Genomic DNA, 7,540 nt, shown 5'->3' on the forward strand with positions numbered 1-7,540 from the left:
GCTACACCTTTGTCTCAAGTTTCCTTTCTGGTCGTTCCATTGCTGCTGTGGTAGGTAGCCATGTCTCTTGTTATATTTTCCTGTAGCCTCGTAGCACAAGACTTTCTTCTTACTTTTACCCATATTTCGCCTATCCTTCTAAAAAAAAAGTGAACCAGTCAGGATCTTCGCTGGTAAACTTTGAGATTCTATTCACATTTTTGGTTCTTTTCCTTTCTATGAATTGAACTCTGAAAAAAATAAATATAGAAACACCTCAGAGGCTAAAATTGCCGTTCCTTTCCTTTGTCTCTTTTGCTAAAGGTCTTTTTTTTTCTTTTTTTTTGGTCTTCCCTGGCACGAGAAAAGAATAAGGAATACGAGACAGACTGGGAGAGGTAGAAGGAAGAAAGGATTGGCTAGTAGTAGGAGAGAGAGAGAGAGAGAGAGAGAGAGAGAGAGAGAGAGAGAGTTTCCAGGCAGACAAGCAAACACGAAAGGTAAATATACGTGTGGCTGGGTTATGTGTTCACAGTTGGTGTGTGTGTGTGTGTGTGTGTGTGTGTGTGTGTGTGTGTGTGTGTGTGTGTGTGTGTGTGTATACCTGTCAGTGCCTGCATGGGTGATTACGTGCGGCCGTACATAAATCAATTTTTCAAGGATAATGTCAGGTCATGGAGGGTTGCATGAGACGCGCTGTCGAGCAAGGAGTGTGCCCAGTAATACAGTTCTCAGCGTTCCACAGAGTTTGCTTGATGGTAACGCTGGTTGCACTAAACAATTTTACTTACCACAGTGTCCCTGCGATCTGGGTGGGTGGTAGGGGTCAGGGGGAGAGATCAGGAGCGTGGCGGCCGGTGTGTGTCTCGTCGTGACCACGGACTTGTATCGGTAAAATGTGGAACAGAATCGCTCGCCGCACAGTGAGATTAGACGGAGAGAAACGTGGCCAGGCTCGTGATGGACAGGAAACAGTTGCTGGAGGAATTCTGTTTATCTTGTTGCTGTTCTTCACTTGCGGTATTTTTCTTTCAGTTTTCTACCACCTGTCAGTATTCCTACACCTGCGCTTGTTCCTACTGCCTCTACCAATATCCACCTCGAGCGAGTCAGCCTTCCCTGCCCGCCTCTGTCCACGCCGTGCACTGTCCGCATTCCCATTCGGACTTGCATGAAATGTTTATTTACATATATGAAAAAAAGATAACAATAACAAGCATGTCACTTTATTCAGCACAATGGAAACACTGCAACAACAGGAAACACGTTACACACACACACACATACACACATACAGGGAGAGGATTGTCTATGTAATTTACTGAACAGAACAACTCCTGCATACGTTACTCAGCTTATGTTGCAATACCTTGGAAGGAGAGTGCGAGATGACACTCCACCCAAATTTATTACTTCCTGTACATGTTTACACACCGTACACTTAACACCCCCAAGACACCTGAGGGATATGACACTAACCCTTCTTGTGTTTCCTTTCGCAGGTAAGTCAGAGGAGCCTCCATTCCCTCCATCAGGCGAGGACTAAAGTAAGTGTTGCCATTGTCACTCCTCCTAAGTTGTTGTTCTGAGGGACAGGAAATGAGGTCATAGCTTGTTAGTTTCTTATCAGCGTTTTGTTGTAAAGATCAGAAGATTCCCAATACGGACATTTCATATTAGTAATCATCCTTGTATCTTTAACCCTCAACTTTGAACCTCTGTTAAGATACTGGCTATCGCTATCGCTATCACATCAAGACGTGTTTCAGCCGCGTCTTGTCCGAGCCATTTCTTAGTTTACGAGTTTTCTCTTAAATTTCACACAGATGCTAAAGAGAACACGGAAACCCTCACGTATATCACTCATATTACTCTCTGTTCATTACGTTGTAGAATGATTATTTCGCTGAGGGTTGCTTGGAGTGCGAAGAACTCCTACGTTGAGACCTGTACATGGAGACGCAGAAGTGACGCGTCCCAAGGTATATGTACGTACGTATGTCCCTTTGAATAAATGAGTTGCCTAGTCAGGTACAAAGCCTCCTTAGTTTCGTGCCACTGACATGTCACTCACCCTCATCGTGAACCAAAATGTTGCTATTCAATAGTTTTCTTTAAACATAGGTCATGAAAGAAAAACGAACGAAAAAGCACCAAAGAATTTGAAAGAATAGCTCAGCATTTTAGAAACACAGAAATCATGAAAGGATGAATTGTAGATAGAAAAAGGAAAAAAAAAAAATGTTGAACGGTGAAAGTTAATTTAATATGGCAGGGTAACCTTCCCCCAGGTCATTAACCGAGGCACTCCTTTGCTCGCCAGGCCAGGACGGTGGTGGGTGGAGAGCTGCGTGGGACGGATATGGATGACGAGCCTCTGCCCCGTCACCTGAATGTCCATTACGTCAGGTAGATAGCCATGCGTGTCCCCATCCCTAAGTTACATTCATTCATCATTCGCTGAGTGAGTTCCTGCGTTGCTAATTAAGGGACACGAATTAATCACGTATATATTTACATGGAAAAGTATAAGCATCACAGACTCGCTCATAATAATCATATCCTGAGGTTAATTCCTAAAAGGACTGTAGTTTTCCATATACAGATAAAGGTTTTCTGTTGATTACCGAAACGTGTGTGTGTGTGTGTGTGTGTGTGTGTGTGTGTGTGTGTGTGTGTGTGTGTGTGTGTGTTTATCTTACATATTTGTCAGGTATTTAATTTACTCACTCTAAGATTGCATTTCAACATTTCACTTTCTGATATTTGTAATGTGTATTGCAGCTAGCTCTAATATACGAATATCTACAGTGGAGAGAGAGAGAGAGAGAGAGAGAGAGAGAGAGAGAGAGAGAGAGAGAGAGAGAGAGAGAGAGAGAGAGAGAGAGAGAGAGAGAGAGAGACTCATATATTTTTTCCTTCTTTCAGTCTGGGACCTTTTTAGTAATTTTATGGGTCAGAGATCAAACGACTCCGCTATTTAATTTTGGTCTCCTACTCCAGCATTCGCAGGGTTATCAAAACAAAAATTCTCACAAATGTTCTCTGACGGTCTGCTCTCGTAATGTCCTGGGAAATGAGAGTTGTGAATTCATTATGTTTTTAATTGTCATCGTATTCTTTGCTTAAAATGTACGTCCATGGTTAGACAGACAGATAGACTTAACACGTAAAGTAGAAGGGATAAAAAAATATATTGATAATGGAACAGATTGCGAACTTCATGCATAAATACACGTGTACATATACATAAGGACAAAATTGAGGGTTTTCTCGTCTTTGCTTTAAGGGGAAGATAAAAGATTAGATAAGTGGGCAGAAATAAAGCAGCCTGATGGACAGAATGGGTGCATGATCGAGAGAGGAAGTGAGTTCATCAGGTGTGTCGTGAGATTTCAAAATTAATATACATTTTTAAGCCACTTTGCCTTAAAAACTATGCGGCAAAACCAATGGATTTATTAAGAGAGAGAGAGAGAGAGAGTTTGTTTGGTTCGTAGATAGATAGATAGATAGATAGATAGATAAATGAATAGATGAATTGATAGATAGACAACTTAATCGATCAGTAAACATTTAATAGATAAAATAGACAAATATATTTAAATCATAGGTAGACAAGGTAGTTAGGTAGATGGATATATAAGCGGAATAATAAACAGACAAGTAGAACATCAAGATAACCAATAAAATCATGGGGCAGAGCATTGCATGGGCGAACGATGACAGAAGGGCAATATTTTCAACTAGGCCGTTTTACATTATGCATTTCCATTCTGGCTGAGAGAGAGAGAGAGAGAGAGAGAGAGAGAGAGAGAGAGAGAGAGAGAGAGAGAGAGAGAGAGAGAGAGAGAGAGAGAGAGAGAGAGAGAGGTAGCATAATCAACGCGACACAGTTGTTTATATTCATGTACGTGTGTGTTTATATTAGCAGATTACACACATACACATACGCACAATACTTCACGGGATGCCTAAATTTCGCAATGCACAATTGTGTACACAGTTTGCTCGGTGATTCCAGTAAGTTTCGAGCAATTAATGAGGAAATTGACAACTCGGGGAACTCCATTGGTTTTATCCTATTAACCTATCTAGTGTGTGTGTGTGTGTGTGTGTGTGAGTGTGTGTGTTTGTGTGTCCGTAAAACCGTTTTTTTTTCTTTTTCTTATTGTTATCTCCTGACGAAAATAAAAGTTAACGAACGATGAAAGTTGACTGCGATTTAACATACTGCTTTGCTAATTAACAGATACTAGCAAGTGATACATCTTAAAGCTGTCAGGGAGGTGTTTACTCTCTATATCCTTCTCCCCCACCGGAACCAATCACACTGACTTGCCAAAAAAAGCAACGGTTATTTTCTCCCCCCCTTTCGCTCTCTCGGTATGAAGCGTTGCATATTTAAATACCTGCTGGTTCGCTGACGAGGTAAGTTCCCGGAAGGACGCAGAGCACTCGGAAGGCTGCCCTGTCTCGCTATCACGACGCGACGGCCGGACAAAGACGCACAGCACGCCTTACCTCCTAAAAATAACTCTTCCCATCTTACGAGGAACGACTTCTTAAATACTCCGGCTCGCAGAATGTCTAGGGGAGTTTACATAGTCTGCGACGCCAAAAAATACTGCGGTAATGATGATACACGCTGTTCATACTGGATAGGATTCCTGTAAAGCCGCTGAGTATGCAGTGCGTGTGTTGGTGTTTCGTGTTTTATATATAACTACAATCGACATTTCATTTCTTGTTGCCATCGTCATTGTTGTCATCAAATTCTTCTTCTTCTTCTTCTTCTTCTTCTTCTTCTTCTTCTGCTCCTCCTCCTTTCTATTTCTATTTCTTCTATTGCATTTTTTTTTTACACTCCTCACTACACTTGAGAAATAAGTACTCGGTTTCGTGGGTTTCTCCTCCCCGTGCTGCTTGTGTGTTGTCAATTTTATTTGCTTCTTGAATACTCCATGTCAAACCGAGTCTTCTTCTTCTTCCTTTTTTTTTCTCTCTCTTTCTCTCTCGTTAAATTTGACAGAGCTACAATTGAGATCCGTGTTTTCTCCTTTTCTTTTGATTTATTTAATTTTTTTTTTTTTTTAGGTCATCATTCTAAAGTGAGTATTGAAAAATATGTGTGTGTGTGTGTGTGTGTGTGTGTGTGTGTGTGTGTTTTGTGATATTTTTTTTTCCTTTGCCCTTTACTTTTTCCTGGTCTTTGTTTTTTTTACTTCTTTATTTTTGCATTTCATTTCCCATTCTTGTGGTATATAAGAGTGCACAGCTTTTTTTCCTCATATTACTTTCAGGCGGGAAGGAATAAAAGAAATTTGGGTCACTTTTCATTTTTTCCATCGTGTTTTCTGTGTTTTTATTTTATCGTCCTTTTCATCGTCTTCTCCCACCATTTTTTTCCATGTTATTTCCCACCAACTTTTCCACCATTATTTTTTCCCCTTCATGTTCTTTCCCAGCATCTCTTTCACCTGCCCTTCTATCATCCGATCCCTGAATCTGTTCGTCGTCCTGTTCTTCTGCACTGAGTCTCACTGCCATGTGCCGTGTTCCCTCTTCTGACCTTCCAGCCTGTCTTCCTCCCCTACTCTTACGAGTATATCTCTCCCTTTTGCTGCCTTTTTGTGGCTTTCCTGCCTTCGCTATATCTTTCCTCCCCTGTCATTTCCTCTTCTGTCTATTTATCCTCGCCTCTTTCTTCATTCCCTCACTCATCCGTTCTCTCTCTCTCTCTCTCTCTCTCTCTCTCTCTCTCTCTCTCTCTCTCTCTCTCTCTCTCTCTCTCGTCCATTCTCTTATTTTCTTCCTATCTCCGTCTATTTGCCTACTTTCCTCCACTTTATTCCCATTCTTTATCTCCCACAAGCTGACCCTCGAACTCTCTTGCCTGAATCTTGCTCTCTGTTCTCTCCAGTTCTCGACACCAAGGCGACAGAAGCCACGTGTTCATTGTAGGAAGATAGACGTGCATTTCGAAAAGAATATGAAAATAGTTGGCATGACTCTGTGTTTGACGTGCATCTCTGTAAGTCAAATGAAGAAATTAGATTGATGATGTAGTTTGGTCGATGTTACTTGACTGTAGATGAAGACACACACAGCAAGTTCTTATTCATTTATTGTAGCCTAACTTAACGTGAGCTAACAGAACATTAACGTTACCTTGTCTTACCCTGCCTTACCGTATCTTATGTAATTTAATTTTACTTAAGTCTTCCTTACTATTTTAATCTCGTCTTACCTTTTCTAGGCGCATCTTCCCTTATCTCAGTTTTAGTTTCCCTAAGCTTACCTTACCTAACCTTATGGTATCCTTATCTTACCTTGCTTTACTAACCTACCACAATCTTTCTCTAACATCTTTTTATCTTACATAAAATACATTACCTTATTTTTCTGTATTAACCTAACTTAACCTTGCCTTATTAACGAAACCTATCTCAATCTTAAGTTATGTTCCCTTATTCTACCTTACCTTACCTTATTAATATAACTCCAAATATTTTAAACACATGATTTGGAAAACAAAACATTTTAATAGATACTGAAAGAGACACACACTTCATATCCACATTCCGGACATAACACAAGGGAAATGGAAAAGATTTAACTGGATATAATTCAATTAGAGCTCACGTTGATTAAAAAGGATATTACCCTCCTAGAATATTCAGTAAACACCTGGAGCATTAATTACGAGGTTCCAAATTCAACAAAAATGTAAAGCAGTACTCGAACGTGCAAAGAGCCGCTGCCACCTGCCGTATTATGGACGAAACGAGTCAAGTTTTGGCCATAAACTGTACAAGGCCTTCCACTGCCCCTCCTCCTTGGGCCTCCGCGTCCCTTCACCCTTATGCGTTCCCTTTGCTAGTCTCCTAATTCACCTTTTTTTTTTCTTCGTCTTTTTTCTTCTTCATTTGCTCTCTATGGCGCTGCGTTTTTCTACCAGTTTCTGCCCACGATGTTTTTTTTTTTTTTACTGGATTCTGTCTGCAACTCTGCAATTCTTTCCTGTTTTTGTGCGGTATTCTCTCATATCTTCTGTCTTTTTTTTTTTGTGTGTGTGTATGTGCTTTTCTGTGTGGTGCTTCGCTTCTCAGTCCGCTTTGTTCGTGATGTTCGTTCTTTACACTAGTTCCTGTTCTTAACTTGACAATGTTTGGCTGTTTCTGACCGTTATCTTCCTTTATTTCATTTTTTTTTTTGCTTTCATTTGTTTTTTTGTTCCTGGCGCTTCTCTTCTCAACCTTTTTCCGCCCATGTCTGTTTTTACACCTATTTTTGCCCGTAAATCAATAATGTTCTGTTTCTATACGTTACTCTCCATAATTTCTTTTTTTTTTTTATGTTTCAGTCAGTGGCGATTATTTTCTTGATCTTTTTTCTGTCCGCCATGATCTGTTCTTCACCCCTATCTGTGTCCAAAACAATGCTTGTCTGTTTGTGCTTATCATCCTTATCTCCAGTAACTCATTAACTCCACCACAACACAGCACCACATTGCTTCGGCACCGGAGTCTCATAAATTAACCAATCAATCAAGATGCCC

This window comes from Scylla paramamosain, chromosome 27 (assembly GCF_035594125.1).
Source record: "Scylla paramamosain isolate STU-SP2022 chromosome 27, ASM3559412v1, whole genome shotgun sequence".
Classification (NCBI taxonomy): domain Eukaryota; kingdom Metazoa; phylum Arthropoda; class Malacostraca; order Decapoda; family Portunidae; genus Scylla; species Scylla paramamosain.